We start from the raw sequence: 14,662 nt of genomic DNA, 5'->3' as shown, positions 1-14,662 counted from the left end.
CTAGCGTTATTTCAGCGCTAATGAGAAATACCGTGGACGTTAATCAAAAGCTTTTCAGTGCTAAACAGCAAATAACTCCCGTGAAAAAAAGCCGCAATATAGCTGACCGACCCCTCGACATGACACGGGAAATCTTTACAGTGCTCCTTTGACCTAACCCTTCAGGTTTCCACATCAACCAAATTCAAAAGAAAGTGGTTACAGCTCCGGTCTCCCACCACTGTACAGTTTGGACTGCAATAGGCAGCATAGTCCCGCTATATCCATATTTTTGACCGATATTTTTGTGACACCACGTACCTAAAAATTACCTTTTTCCCTAAAAGGACCATGTGATCTTCTGCTACCATTGAAACTTCCCTTGATTGCTGAAGAGGCAATAAAATCGTTTCAGATTTCAAATCTGAGCAAGTTTTTCCATTGTTTAAATAACCTACCCTGGATTTACAACTAATAACAGAAATATCATTATATTGTTAAATATTTAGTGAGATATTTGGTCAAATACGATTATCCAATTAGTATCAGCAAGTCACTAATTCAGTTAAACTTGCAATCGCAAGCATTTAGTGCTCTGAGGAGAGTCTGCTGTACAGCTTTCAAAATGATCTTTTTTTTTATGTATTTCTTATTTAATAAAAAAAAACTTAAAGAGGCTGAAAACAAGCAGTTTAGGTTAACAGAAAAGCAGGACAGACTGTGCTTGAAAAATCTGACATTTTCCAGTGCTCTAGCAGGGGAAATTTTGTTTTGTGTAACTGTTTCAAACTTCGAATGATGCCTGGTAGAAAAAACAATTACTTTTTCCAAGCAGTTGTGGTTTTATCCTAGAAGAAAATTGCACACTATCTGAAGGATCTCTGAGAAACCCTGAGCAGCTGTAACACCGAACAAGAGGAAACAAGCAGCGCTCCCGCTTTTAGTAGCTAGAGATAGGAAAATGTTAAGAACGTAATTGTCCTAATCACCTGTTACAAACCTCAGAAACAAACGGTTAATTTTCCCCTGGACTGCAGCTTGTTTTAAAAAGCATTACGAGAATTTTTCCGCCGCTGTTACGAAGGCAGAGCTCTGGGAAGAAGCTCCCCTCTAACTATCTCCTCGCTGCTAAGTTTGTCAGTGGCCCCGTTGTCTAGCGTGGGTTTTAAGCAGAGCAATGTGATTTTCCTCCCCCCCTTTCTTTTCAAACGAAAAAGAAAAAAATGCTTTGGAAACTTTCAGGACAGAAGCTGGAGAGCTCAGAAGTTCCTCCCTTAGCAGCGTCGAGCAATGCAGAGCAGAGTCCTGCAAACGTGCCCCAAGCATCCAGCTACATTTAGCTTTCAGCCTTTTTATTATCATTGTCAATGAATGGGCCCCAGTCAAATTAAAGCTGCCATTTTAGGTTAAAGACTAGAGAGCCTCTGTTGTGCAACAGCGAGACAAAAACACTCCAAGCGACAGATGCAGCACTCATTGGAAAACGATGGATTTCAACTTTTATAAAAAATAAAAAAAAATCCCGATCATGCTTTTTAATATGAATTATATATTGATACTCACACATTACCGCAAACTAACGGGATTTATAATTGGGATAAATCAGCTACCCATGCTGCTAAGGTCATAGTCATTAAGATTTTTTTGCCGTCGTTAGAATGGATGATCTGTGAGAAAATGAACAGAAACATTTTTTGTTCAACTTGCTTGTTTGTGTCTCCGCTAGTCCCATATACCACGAGAAAAAAAAAGGGGGGGGGGACACAAGGGGGGGAAGGCAAACACATTCTCCCGAAAGCCATCTTCTAGTATAAACACAGCTTGCAATCTGCTTTGATGAAAGTAAGAAAAAAAAAAAAAAAATCATCGAGGTGCACATCGACAGAAACAAACTTATTGCACTGAGGTTATTCTGATATTCCCCGAGCCAAAAAAAAAAAAAAAAAAAATCCAAGGGAGTGGGAAAGCTGCTCGCAAAGGCAAAAATCGCCCCTTTCTGTAGTTGGAAGGCACGCTCGGTACCTTCCCAAACGAAAACAAAGGCGGAAAGTGGGCAAGTACGGGGGAGAGTTGCGCGGTGCATCCAGCGATCCCTCAGTAATTCAAAGGGAACTCCCCGGGCATTGCTACTTTTCTTTTGTCCATTGTCTGTTTAAAAAAAAACTAGTTTGGACCCGGGCGGTGTGGAGAAGTGAGCGGAGGAAACCCAGCTCCGATTCCCAGCCCCTGCCCCGAAGCCGCCCCTTTCCCAGCGCTGCGCCCCCCCTATAAAAATATATAACAGGGGAAAAAATAATAAGAAGAATAAATTTAAAAAAAAAAAAAAAAGAAAGAAAAAAGGAGGAAAGGAGGCGGGGGGGCGGCTCGGGGGGGTCCCCCCGCAGCGTGGGAGCGTGTCCCCCCTTCGGTGCCGCTACCGGGCTGGATGCCCGCGATGTAATGATGGCTGCTCCTCGCCTGCAGCTCCTTCTCCCTGAGACTCGGTAACAACCCTGCCCCCCTCCTTCATCCCCCCCCGTACACACACACACACAGACAGACAGACACACGGCCAGGACGGACGGACACCCGGCCGCACGCCCCGTCCGCTTCCCACTTCCAGCGGCTCCCGGCGGGGCGGCGGCAGGGCGCTGTGTGCGCGCCCCCCCCCCCCCGCGCTTCTCTCACACACACACCAACACACACCGATCCCCCCCCCCCCCCCCTTGCACACGCACACACACACACGCAGCCGCCACCCCCGGCCTGGCCTCGCACCACCTTTTCCGCTCCCCGTGCGGTAGGGAAAGAGAAGGGAGAAAAGAACCGGGGGGGGGGGGGGGATGAGATGCGCCCCGACCCCATGTGCGTGACCCTCCGGGGCTCGCCCCCATTATGCGGCCGCCCCCAGCAGCGGCAGCAGCAGCAGCAGCGCCCCGGCTGGCTCCGGTCCCTCGCCGTCCCCTCCCTCCTTTCTTTCCCCGGCCCTCGCCGCCCCCTCCCGGTGCCACCCTCCCGCCGCCGGGGCAGGACAATCGCGCACACCGGAGCGGCACCGCGTGCTCCTTCCTCCTCCTCCTCCTCCTCCTCCCCGCCCGCCTTCCTGGGGGTGCCCCGGCCCCCATGTGCCGGCCGGGAGCGCGGTGCTGCCGGGCGGGGCCGTGCCGAGCCGAGCCGGGCCGGGAAGCGCCCTCACTTTGTTAGCGCTTGTTGTGCTCGGCAGCCCCGGCAGCGTGGTCAGCCCCGGGGACGGAGGCGGGGGGGGGGGGGGGGGGGGAGGGAGGAGAGCGCTCCCTCGGCCCCGCCGCCCAGTTTCGCTCAACTTTTCCCGGATTTTCAGCCGCCCTCCAAACTTGCCGAGAGGACCGGAGTGTGTGGGGAGGGGGGGGGAGGAAAGGGGAGGGAGGGGGAGGGCGGGGAGGGGAAGGGGCGCCGCCGCTCCGGCTCCCCGGTGCCCTCCCCTCCCCCGAGGCAGGCGGGCGGCCGGCCGGCCGCAGCACAACAAAAAGCCATTTACACCCGGGGAAGTGCCCCGCTGAGCGCGGCCCCCCCGCCTCGCACCGAGCCGCCACGGGGCGCAGCATCCCCCACACGCACCCCGACCCCCCCCCCCCCCCGGGACCCCCCTCCCCAAAACGCCCCCTTTCCCCAAAACGTCCCCTATTCCCCAAAACGCCCCCTATTCCCCTCGCACAACCCCCCCCCAACACCACCACCACCCCCCCCAGCCTTAGCCCCGCCGGGGACCTGCCTCCCCGGTCACTCACCGGGCCGGTGCGGGGCCGTCGGGGGCCGGTGTCCCCCGCTCGCTCCCTCGCTGCCCTCCGCCGAGGGGCCGGGGAGGAGGAGGGGACACGCTCCGGAGTTGGTGCCGCTGGCCGGGGGGGGCTCGCACACGCACACGGAGTTGCTCGCTCGGCCCGGGGCTGGGCTAAGAGGGGAGGAGAGGAGAGGCAGAAGGAGGAGGGGGGGGGGGGGGGGGAGATCCCTGGCCGGGGCGGGCGGGCGAGAGGAGGGGTGGAAGGGAGGGGAGGGAGAGGAAGGGTCAGCGCGGGGCTCGGGCAGTTTCGGGCTCTCCGCCGGGTCCCGGCTCCGCTTCGCTCCTTTGTGTAATTTCACTCGATTCAAGTTTAATCCGATAGTTCCCGAGCGCGCCCGCAGGAGCCGAGCCGAGCGAGACACCAGCCAGCCAGGCGGCTGCCGCGGCTGCCGCCCCCTCCCTCTCCCTTCTCCCTCCTCCTCCTCCTCCTCCTCCTCCTCTTCCCCTCCCTCCGCCGCCACAAGGCGCGCCCCCGACACCGCCCCCTCCCCGGGGGCGAGCGCGGCCGCGCGCCCCGCCCCGCCGCGACGTCACCGCCCCGCCCGGCATAATTTATGCGGGGGGGGGCAAAAAAAAAAAAGGGAAAAAAAAAGGAAAAAAAAAGGAAAAAAAAAAAGGCAAAAAAATAATAAAAAAAGAAGAAGCAGGCAGCAAAACGCGCGGCGGGGGGGGAAGGGCACGGGGTCACCCCCCCCCCGCGGCCCGTGGGGGTCCCACGAGGAGCGGGGGGGGCTACGGAGCCTCCGGGCTTGGGGTCGGGGTCGGGGTCGAGGGGAGCGGCGGCGACCCCATGCAAATGCCCCGGGGCCGCCCCCGGCCCGCCCCCGTGTGCCCCGGCCCGGGGGTGGAGGGGTTATTTGGGGGGGCACAGCCCGGTCCCCTCCCGTCCAAAGGAGCGCTCTCGGCGTGGCTGCAGGGGGGGCGGCTTCAAACCTGAGGAGGAAAAGCTCTGAGGGGTCCCGGCCCCCCCTGTGGGGCCGTCCCGGGCGGACTTTGGCCGGGCCGCGGCGGCCATTTGAGGCCGCGCCTCGCCCCGGGCCGCATGGCCCCGCATCCCACCAAAAAGGGGGTGAGCGGTGTCCCCTCCTCGCCCTGCGCCCGCAGCGCCTTTTCGGGGACTCTGCTCGTGCTACGGGACAGAGTTGGAGCAGCGGAGATGGCACCATTGTGGGGTTCCCATCCAGCACCTTGTTGGTTCCCATTGCCTCTCCCAGCGCGTTGGCCAACGCAACGCCAAAAGCCCCGCTGGTGTCTCATCTTCGCCCCCCTGCCCCAGGCGGCCACCAAAGCACGGCCGTGGCCACCCTGAGGAACGCAGTGCCCATGTCCGGGCCTGCTCCTCGGGGGAGCAGGCCAACAAGGGTCAGGCTGTGGTTGCCCCAGCCTCCTGGGGGCTGTCCCACACCTCCGACCAAAATACTCGCCCAGGAGCCGAGAGCACAGCGCGTTCCCTCTTCTTCGTAGTGGTCTTCCATAAAGTTAAAAATAGCAAGTGGAAATAGCATCTAAAAAAAAACCCACCAACTTTAAAGCAGCATATGCCCCGAGTATGCCTTCACCAAAGTTGCTGGGTTTACGATCATGCTATTTTTAACATGCATTTCTCCACCATGTGAAAACAAGCCCGCCGAGGTATCCTCCCAACTTACCAAGTGTCATCAGTTTCAGTTTTCTCTTGCAGTTGTTGACAGACCAGGGAGTAAACAGCCTAGAAATACTGACTTACCTGGAAGTCTGGTTTTCTGCACGCATCACCTGGCTGCATCCCTACTCCGGCACCCCAGCACCTCAGCACAGCACAAACTCACCTGGAGCACCCCTTGCTTTCAAAGATTTAAGTTCTCCAAGATTTAGGGGCCAGAGAAACTCATTCTGAGACCAACTGCCAGCAGCCTCACTGCTCCCCCTAGAAACTTGTTTCAGTTTCTTGTTGAGCAGAAATCAGATTGCAAAGCTTCCGAGCATAAAAAATGCTTCAAGAACACCGCGGTGATGGGACCGGGCAAGCAAAGAAATGCAGCGTCTCTCTGAAAAGTGTGTAACGTTGCCAGCAATGAGGGGGACACGCATAGGGACTTAGTTAAATATTGCATTCCAAGAAAAAAGAGAGCACCCGACTCTCTCCTGCGTGCCTCTCTCCACTGGCACAGAAGCTCAGGTCCCATAAACCATACCTCCTTCGGCTGTGGCCTGTGAAACCAGCTGGCTTACTGCTCAGGTGATGCAGAGTCGAAGGGAATTCCCAAACACTTTCCAGTGCTAGAAGAAACAGAATCCCTGAGTGGCACTTTCACAAAACGGCGGAGAATTACGGCAGCTCTCCAGCTCCGCATCAACAGTGGGAAATAGGGAGCTAGGAAAAGTACCACGCGGGTTTCAACGCTCACAGGCGGGACGTGGTCCTTATGAGGCCTGTGTTAACACACACGAGTACTCCACGGTAGTACACGACCTAGACGAAATACATCATTGCACAGCTGCTGCAGAGGAAGGCGTTTTGAAACTTTAACTCGTTCGCCTGCCAGTCCCCAAAGAGAAAGTCGTAACACCCCGAGTTATCGACAGGCGCTTCGCAGCTGGATAGGAGAGTGAAGAAACAGCGAGGTGGAAGTCTTCGTGATTACCTTTATTGGTAACAGCTTATTAAAATATCCAAGAGGTGACAGGGATGAAAATTCCCTTGTAGTCGCCCAACCCTCTGTACGCTGCTGGAGCCAAGCAATCCATATGATGCAGGCAGCCATTTGGCTAGCAGATTAGGAGGAATTTGCATGAATGGCTGAGAATTTCAACAGCAGTTGCAGAGCAAGGGCATGTGTACCAACAAAACCCAAATGCATTGCTACACTTTACCTGACTAGGTAAAGTTTCAAGGTGGGGATAGTTTGTACAAAGCTGAGCCAGTCACTCTGTAAGGCGGGCATAATTATGCAGAGGTAAGTTAATGTACGCTGTAAGAAGTAAGGCACGGAGATTAGGGGGCAGAATTTACATCTGTTTTAAAACATCACTATTACAAGATGCAAATGATTTAGCATCACATGAAAACACAAAGGAAGGTTATTTATTCGGCAGACTTCGAAGAACCAGCATTTCTTTTAAAAGGCAGGTACAGTGAAATGTGATCTCAAGATCTAGACACTGCTGCTTCGGGAGAAGGCCGAATGACATCCTGTGGCGCTCAGTCCCCTGCCAAGCTGCGCACAGTTAGACCTCCATGGCCCCAGCAGCATATGCCTCATTTCTGACAACAGTCTGGGAGTTTCGCCTCTTTGAGGACTGTAGACAGTGAGCTCAGAGCAACCCTGCCTGCGAAAAAGCTCGGCCAAGTACGCCTGCCTCCTCACCACTCAGCACTGCGGTGGTCCAGACCTCATCAGGTCCCACAGAAAGTGCACGTGCTTGTTCCGCAGCCTCCAGGTGACCTCTCCCCAGAAGCTGCTTGGTTTTGGTGAAGGAACTTGTAGTTCCCAAAGAAATTCTGTACAGCTGTGCAGAATTTCTGTACAGAAATTCCTCTGCAGCTTCTCATCTTTATTTTTCTTTTTACTTCCTTTTTTTTTTTCTGGTTGTGCCAGGAGAGACGTGAAGCTGCACCAGGAGCCAAAGCTCCCGATCCAGAAGACCCGTGTGGCAGAGTCGCTGCCCTTCAGGCACTTGAGGGGCGGCATTTGGGATGCCATTCCACCGCCGCAAACAATCTGAGGCTTTATGTTTTGTCCCGTGATTGGCGGGAAGTGGCTCCTAAATCGCACGACCCCAAAACACACTCACGTTTTATTCCTCTCCGGACATTATTTCAGCCAAATGGGGAAGAAGTAAGATAGACAAATGGTTTCTTTTTCTTTCACAACTGAAAGTTTTACTCAAAGCTTCTCAGAAATCAGGCAGCAGTGGAAGCACATGAGACTGAGAGGGCTAAGTGGCCCAAAGGGCACAGATGATAATGATGTGCCGTACGCTGGAGGAAAACAATATCCCTTTCTTTAGAAGAAATTGCTCACCACCTTACCGCACGCTGAAATACTGAAAGCACACGGACTTGGGTTAGTATCAGGCAGCAGCAGAACAAGCAGCGCTAACCATTTCGGCTACAAAGCCAAGCGCGTCAGAAATACAAGTGCTACAAGGAGCCACCCTGTGGCACCAGCAAGCTAAGGGAGCAGAGGGCAAGTCAGGGTAGACGGGTTTTATTTTTTTTTTTTTTTTCTTTTCGAAAGTCACGCCAGCAGGAGCGACGCAGGCTGGAACCGGCCCAAGCGGCCGCAGCCACGGCAGGGAACGCCTGGGCTGCGGGGCTGAGGCGGGGGGGCAGAGGGGCAGCGAGCTCTGGCACTTGGCCCCCACACGCCACTCGCCTGGGGGGACAAAGCCCCCTGGGGGGAGTCCAGCAACAGCGAGTAATGCTCCCTCCGTGCTGGGGAAGCTTTTGGATGTCCTAATGGTATGGGAACAGGGACAAGAGGTGGCTCTCTCATGGCTAACTGAAGTGGGCAACCCAGGGCCATGAAGGGGGAGTCGCGGATGTGCCCTGAGCCCGCAGGTCTCTGAAACGCCGCCCGGGCGCTGCCACTTGCTGAAGACAGCAAGAGGACACAAGGGCTGGGCCGCAAGGGCAATAAAAACCTTGCTCTCCTTCTCAAATAGGCTCCCCGCTTGGCTCGGTAAGAAGCAAGATTTCTCACCTTTTCCTCTGAATTCTGAGGTTTACTGAGTCGGTGCCCGACCGCCCACCGCAGCCCTCCGGTTCCGAGCACCCCTGGAGATGAGACGCTCGGTTAGAGGGGCAAGGAGAGAGAGTTCTTACAGGAACGGAACAACCGTGGGGAGCTGACCTGCCCCACAACACCTGCGAGGACATGTGCTCTTGGGCCGTGACGTGAGCTGGCAGTTTTGCCGCCAGCCCTGCTTTCAGCGCGCAGAAGCAGCGCTGAAGGCTCCCGTCCCCATCCCTGCCCGCCCGGTGGAACATGCCCCATCTGATATGGAGAGCCACGGCTGCTATCATGGTGCCGCCGGCTTCTGACCTTTGTCCTTAATAAATGGAACACATCATATCTCAGAATGAAGTCACACACCCCGGCGCAAGCATCAGCTGACATAAAAATACGGCAACTCCTCTGCTGAGCCACACAAGCTGCCACCAACATCACTTCCTTCTTCAACGCAAAGTTCAGCTCGAGGGCTCCACCCTGACTCAGAGCCGCCTGTAAAATTGGATCTGACGAGCCGAGAGATCACGTCTCCTCTCTGTGAGCAGGACTTTCCGCGGCAGCTACGTTTCGTTGGAACTTCCTCACGCCCAGCCCGGGGGAGGGAGGGAGCTGGTGAGTGTGGGAAACGCCGCGGCAGTCGCAGAGTTCACCTGCCAAGGAAGTGAGAGGTTGACTTTCACGTTTCCCGTCAGCTTTCCTTCGAGAACGATTTTTTTCAGACAACGTACCGAATGACTCGTGCTTTCTACGGGTTGGAGAGCAGGAGCGATTTGTCGCTATTATTTTCCCGGCTTTTAAACGTTCAAGAAGCACCCAGGTGCCAAATTCTAGGGTACGGTCAGAAATACCTACACGAGCAGTGGTCACTTATTTTAAATGGGAGGCAATTTGAAAAAAACACAGCCAAACAGGCATTTACAATATCCTTGAAAATAAACTAGTTATTTTTGCTACTGAGGTTCACTGAGAAAAAGCTGTTTTAAATTGTTTCTTGAAATTCTTACACTAAAAATGCAGAGAGGAATGCGTTAAGTTTTGTAACTTTCCCATCTATTTTTGGAAACAATGAAAAAAAAATTCATTTGCCCATCCAGGTCAGCTAGGTGTGTTCTTCTCTGATTCTTTTTCTACCCTGAAAGAGGATCACCTAATAAAATGATACCGCTTCCTCGTTAAACTCGGGTCCAGTCTCCTTGCTGCTCAGTAAACCTCTGGCAAGAGGGCTCTGAAGAGAGCGTCTGGTGCCGCCTGGCCACAGAGTGACGGGGTGAAGGAGTCCCAGGCAACCCCCATCAGATGTTTGTCTAACCTGTTCTTAGAAGCCCTCAAGGAAGCAGATCCCCTAACTTTCTAAGGGGCTGGTCCTGGTATTTCACTACCACAACCTAAAAGTGACTCTTGCATCTCCCCCCGCTCTCCTAACGCCCAACCTAAAGCACCCTCCCACCCTCCTAACAGCCAGTCGGAAACATCTCCCTCTTACCCACCTCTCCCTCAGCACTCAAAAACCTCTTGCCTTTTGCACATAGTAGAAACTTATCCAAATCCCTCTCGAACTTCCTTTTCAGACTCAGTATACTTACTTCTTTCTACACATCCTTCTATATTCTACATCTCTTTTTTTCTCTTGCCCTGTCCTGAACTTTATTTTTCAGCAGAGAGCATGAAACAGAATGCAATAGTACAGCTGAGGCCTCACCAGCACTTAGTGGAGTCATCTTTACCTCTTACTCTATGACTTACATATGCCACCTATTGATAAATCCTAAGAGAGCATTGTATTTTGCAAAAGCATTGCGTTGCCTGTTGCTATTTTGCTAGCGAGTCTCTACACACCCCATACAACCACCTAATTAGTTTTCTCCAAGAAATTGGTGATTGTTTTAATTGAATTTCACTTTTCCATTTGTTAAGTTCATTTCGATTTCTGAACTGATCATCCACAGCAGTCACCGTCTGCCCCGGTTTGGTGTAATTTATACATTTCATAAACATGCTCTGCATTACAGCAATCATTACTATCCTTTGTGTTTTCCTACACTGCATTTATCACAGTAGTATCTCAGTGCATTGCCACAGAGCAATCGGTGACGTCTCTTCTGTCTCTCTCCCTCTCAAGAAGGGTGTGCATGGAGAGTTTTGCTTCAGAATGATGTCAGGACATACATAAAACCACCACACATTCGTATAGAGGAGACAAAAGAAAGCGTTCCTTTCACCTCAGACCCATCCCTGAGAAAACTGTTTCATATACAGTTACGTTTAACATTTATCATAGACTTCTGCTGCAACAGAGTAGCAAAGTTGTCGGCTGTGATCTTCATTTCATTGGCACGAAGAGAAGGGCCCAAGCCCTGAATATGAACCAGTACTGTGTGGAAACAGCATCACGGGGAGGACAAGGATAACACACACACACTGCAGCCTGCATCAAGTATGGTGGGTACTGAGATGGTCAAAGAATGTGAGATACATTCAGCAAACATATAAGGACGTAAACTTACTCGTACAATCTTCATAGTTTTATACGATCCAGCCAAATGCATATCCCTTGCTCAGCACTTCATTGCAAGAAAAGAAACAACCACCTGGCTAAGTAGAGTTTGATCATCAAGGTACTTAAAACAATACACTGTTAAATTGCATTTTACAAACATTACATTTAAAATTGAATTTAATAAAGTATACTCTGATAATACCAGCTCACAGATAAAGGAACGCCTCACTCCAGCTGCACATTTCATAGGAGAAATGTTGTATCTGATGCCATGAGATGCTGTGCACTTGTCATTCTTGCTGACATTATTTGAAAGTAGAGGTGTTCAACAGCGCTAAGTGCCAATCAGAGAGATAAATCTAGAGTCACAGGTCACTGTTAAAAGCACCACCACCATCTAACATCTCATTTTGTATCCCTCCACTCTGCGTCTTTAATCTTTCTGTCTTGCATCTAAAATTTGTCCTATGCTTAGAGAGAAATAGCTCAGCTCTGCAGCGCTGAGAGAACTCCACTGAAAACCCGCCAGAAATTCATCTGCTCTATGCATAAGTTTGTTTATACTTTGTGTATTACCGGCACCTTGCACAATCATTATATTACTCGTACATTCTCAGCAGATGAACAGAAATTGCTTATTTCAGTTAAGGCAATAAGGCCTCGTGTCTTCATCCTGCGGTTGCAGAAGAGGGAGGAGATGTGCGTTGCATCCGTAATGCCACAGGTCACACTTAGTAGGCCGCACAGTAAGTATCGCTGTGCCGAATGGCACAACTTTTAAGCAATGGACCAATTGTTTTCCCTCTGAAAAAATGCAAGCCAGAACATGCCGTATTTTTAGCATTGAGCACACAGATTATACTGCCACTTCTAAGAAGGCAGGATTTCACTTGCTCTTCTACAACTTAAGAGAAAAGAAGATGTAAAGCAGTGGCTGGAAGGCAAGAGGTACAGCATTAGCACTAATATACAGCCTTAGCACTAATATTCACTGTTTAATCTTTGGTGTAGTAGGTCGCCCACGTGACTTTTCAGTCAGAAGACTGCACATGCAGTCAGTTTCTTTTTTTTTCTTTTTAATAAATGATCTACAATTTCCATCCTTCAGGCCGTAAGACAAGAAGAAATATTTATAAGGGCGCTAAAAAGCTCAAACACGATGGCATCCTTACTCATGCCAACTTCTTAGAAACCAAGTGTAACCATTCATAAAAGCTACTTGTTTTCTTTAGAGATAGGCTTAATCCTTAAAGTAACATTTCTCGCTGTATGGTCACCATCAGCAGATGTGCTACATTTTGTACAAGAAACTTCCCCGCAACATTTACATGTCCATGATTCAACGTAAATAAGGGTAGGTATTGCATCTCGGTCGAGCAGCCACCACTTTCTTACACTTGAAGCTCAGTCTCAAAGGCAGGCTGTTCTCAGGGCCTCAATGACAGGGAATTGCAGCAGTATGGAGGGAGGAGCAGGAAAAGGCCCACTTCCACCTGGAGTCGCTTTTTATAAGCCTCCTTGCTGACAAACAGGCAATCCCAGTGCTTAGGAGGATTGCCCCATGGGAGCCTTTCCGACAAAGACACAAATACATAGTTTATTCTTGATCCTGAAAAAGAATAAAAGGAGAACCTTCAGAGAAATAAAGACAGGAATCACATGCTTGGTCCAAATACTGGATTTTTTTTTTTTGTAGTTAATGTTTTGTTTTGTTTTCTGTTTGTTTTGTCGCAAGTCTTCACAGAGATTTAAGGCTAGTAAGCTGCAGATTCCCTAATACAGGGAGCAGCAGCAGGTATCGCAATAAAAGGATCAGTGTAGGTGGGCCTCGGATTTTTGTCAGGCAGAAAAGACAATTATACTCAGAAGTTCTCCAGTGCCAAAAACAGCAGCACATCAAACACTTTATACTGTCCTAGGCTTTTTTTTTTTTTTTAAATATATATATTTATACAAAGGCACAATGTCATCGTAAGAGTTATCATCAAAGCCAGTGAGTCCTTAAACTTTCATACCAATCCCTAGAAATAATCTTTTGAAAAACATAGATCTTAACTAAACAAGGAAAAAAAAAAAAAAGCTCTGAAAAAAATATAGGCAATAAATATTTTTTTAAAAATCTTTTTTTGTTGTATCTCCAAGTCTAAATGTCAAAAAATTCCAGTAGCTTAAACTACTGCAAGAACGTTAAACCTATCTTTCACCTCAAATCATCAGTTCTGCTGCATTTTTTGCCTCTTTAAAACCGAAAACCCAGATCCAGCTTTTAGCAGAAGTCGGACTATTGCTTCACCGTGATTAGATATAAGCAAAGGAAAACAAACAAACGGACTCGGGGCCTAACGCTGTCAACATTTGTTCCATCCACTGCGCTTTACTCAATACCGCTCAGCAGTAACACGCGTGGTAGTTTTTGCAAGATCACGGCCTTGTTTTAGTATAACACAATCAAGATAATTTTTACAAGGTCAGAAAGTTGGAATAAGAGGAAACAAAATCCAGGCCGGTTGTGTCTGGAATCAATTAAGCTTATGTGCTTTTCAGATGCTGCTGCTTGTCTTGCTATTAAATAGTTTTTTGACGTATATGTACTATTGGTGCGCACCCAGAAGCATGCATTTCGTGCATTTCTCCACTTATTTATGCCCACATGAGCCAGGGGAGTTCGAAAACGGCAAAGAGGCGTGCATCTGCGTGGCTTAAGCAGTTTCACCCTTCTTCCAGCCTGGTTATCTGCCTCCCCCGTGACACCAGGCGTGCCCAGGGTGTGCGGTACCTGTCCGAAAAGCAAATTATAGCTATAGGAGATGTCTGGGCAAATGCTCCCGGTGTTTTTAGGATGTAGAGTGAAGAGAAGAGGTTATTTCCTCTACAAGACGAGACTGTCTACGCTTCGTGTTCAGTAACGAACCGCCACAGAAAAGTTTATTGAAAAGCTGACTTTGTTGGTTTGTGCTGTTGGTGGGGTCAGGTAGGAGTGCAGGAGGGAGCCCTGTCAGGTGGGCTGCGTGACACCAACCTCAGCGCCGTTACGGGGCACCCCGGGTGCCACCATCCCGTTCCCTCGCGGCCCCTCGCCCCCTTTCACCGAGGGACCCCCTCAGGGACCCCTCCTCGGGCCGTGCGGGGCCATCGCGGCTGCCCCGGGCTACCTGCGCCCCTCCCCCCGTTGCCATGGCGACCGCAGCGCTGAGGCGAGCCGGGCCGGGCCCCAGGCCGCCAGGGGCACCGTGGGGCTCCCCCCCCCCGGCTCCTCTCCCCCCACCCCACCATTTTTGGCCCCCTTCCCCCTCCAGACCTGCCCGCCCTCTCCCCCCGCCCGGGGGGAAACCCCCTCCCCTCCCCTCCCCTCCCCCCTCAGGGCAAGCAGCGCCCCTCCCCCAACGGCCACTCCGCCCGTGACGTCACCCCGAGGGCGGGTTTTACCTCGCCGATGATTGACAGCGGCCGCCGGCCAATGGGGAGCGCCGCCACCTCACGGGGACGGAGCGGACAGGGCTTCCCCCCCCCCTTTTTTTCTCCCCTTTTTTCCCCCTTTTTTTCCCTTTTCCCCCCCTTTTTAGATTACTAATGCATTTTTGTATCGCACACACACGTTGACACCTCACCCCAAGGCGAGGGGATGTAGTGGCCTCCATGCAGGCCGGTGACTTGGGCCAGCCGCCTTCCCTC

The 14,662-nt window shown here is 51.5% G+C and overlaps 1 protein-coding gene across 1 annotated transcript in view; it reads right to left on the bottom strand.

Moving 5' to 3' along the window:
* Positions 1-3,890, bottom strand: part of CHD7 (chromodomain helicase DNA binding protein 7) — a 127,962-nt gene extending 124,072 nt beyond the window's left edge. Inside the window, 2 exon segments of the mRNA XM_035553166.2 lie at positions 1,543-1,646; positions 3,726-3,890. The gene's annotated coding sequence lies outside the window, so the exon portion shown is untranslated.
* Between the last annotated feature and the right edge of the window lie 10,772 nt (positions 3,891-14,662).

This window comes from Cygnus atratus, chromosome 2, assembly GCF_013377495.2.
Source record: "Cygnus atratus isolate AKBS03 ecotype Queensland, Australia chromosome 2, CAtr_DNAZoo_HiC_assembly, whole genome shotgun sequence".
Lineage (NCBI taxonomy): Eukaryota > Metazoa > Chordata > Aves > Anseriformes > Anatidae > Cygnus > Cygnus atratus.
This window is presented reverse-complemented; position numbering and strand designations above follow the sequence as displayed.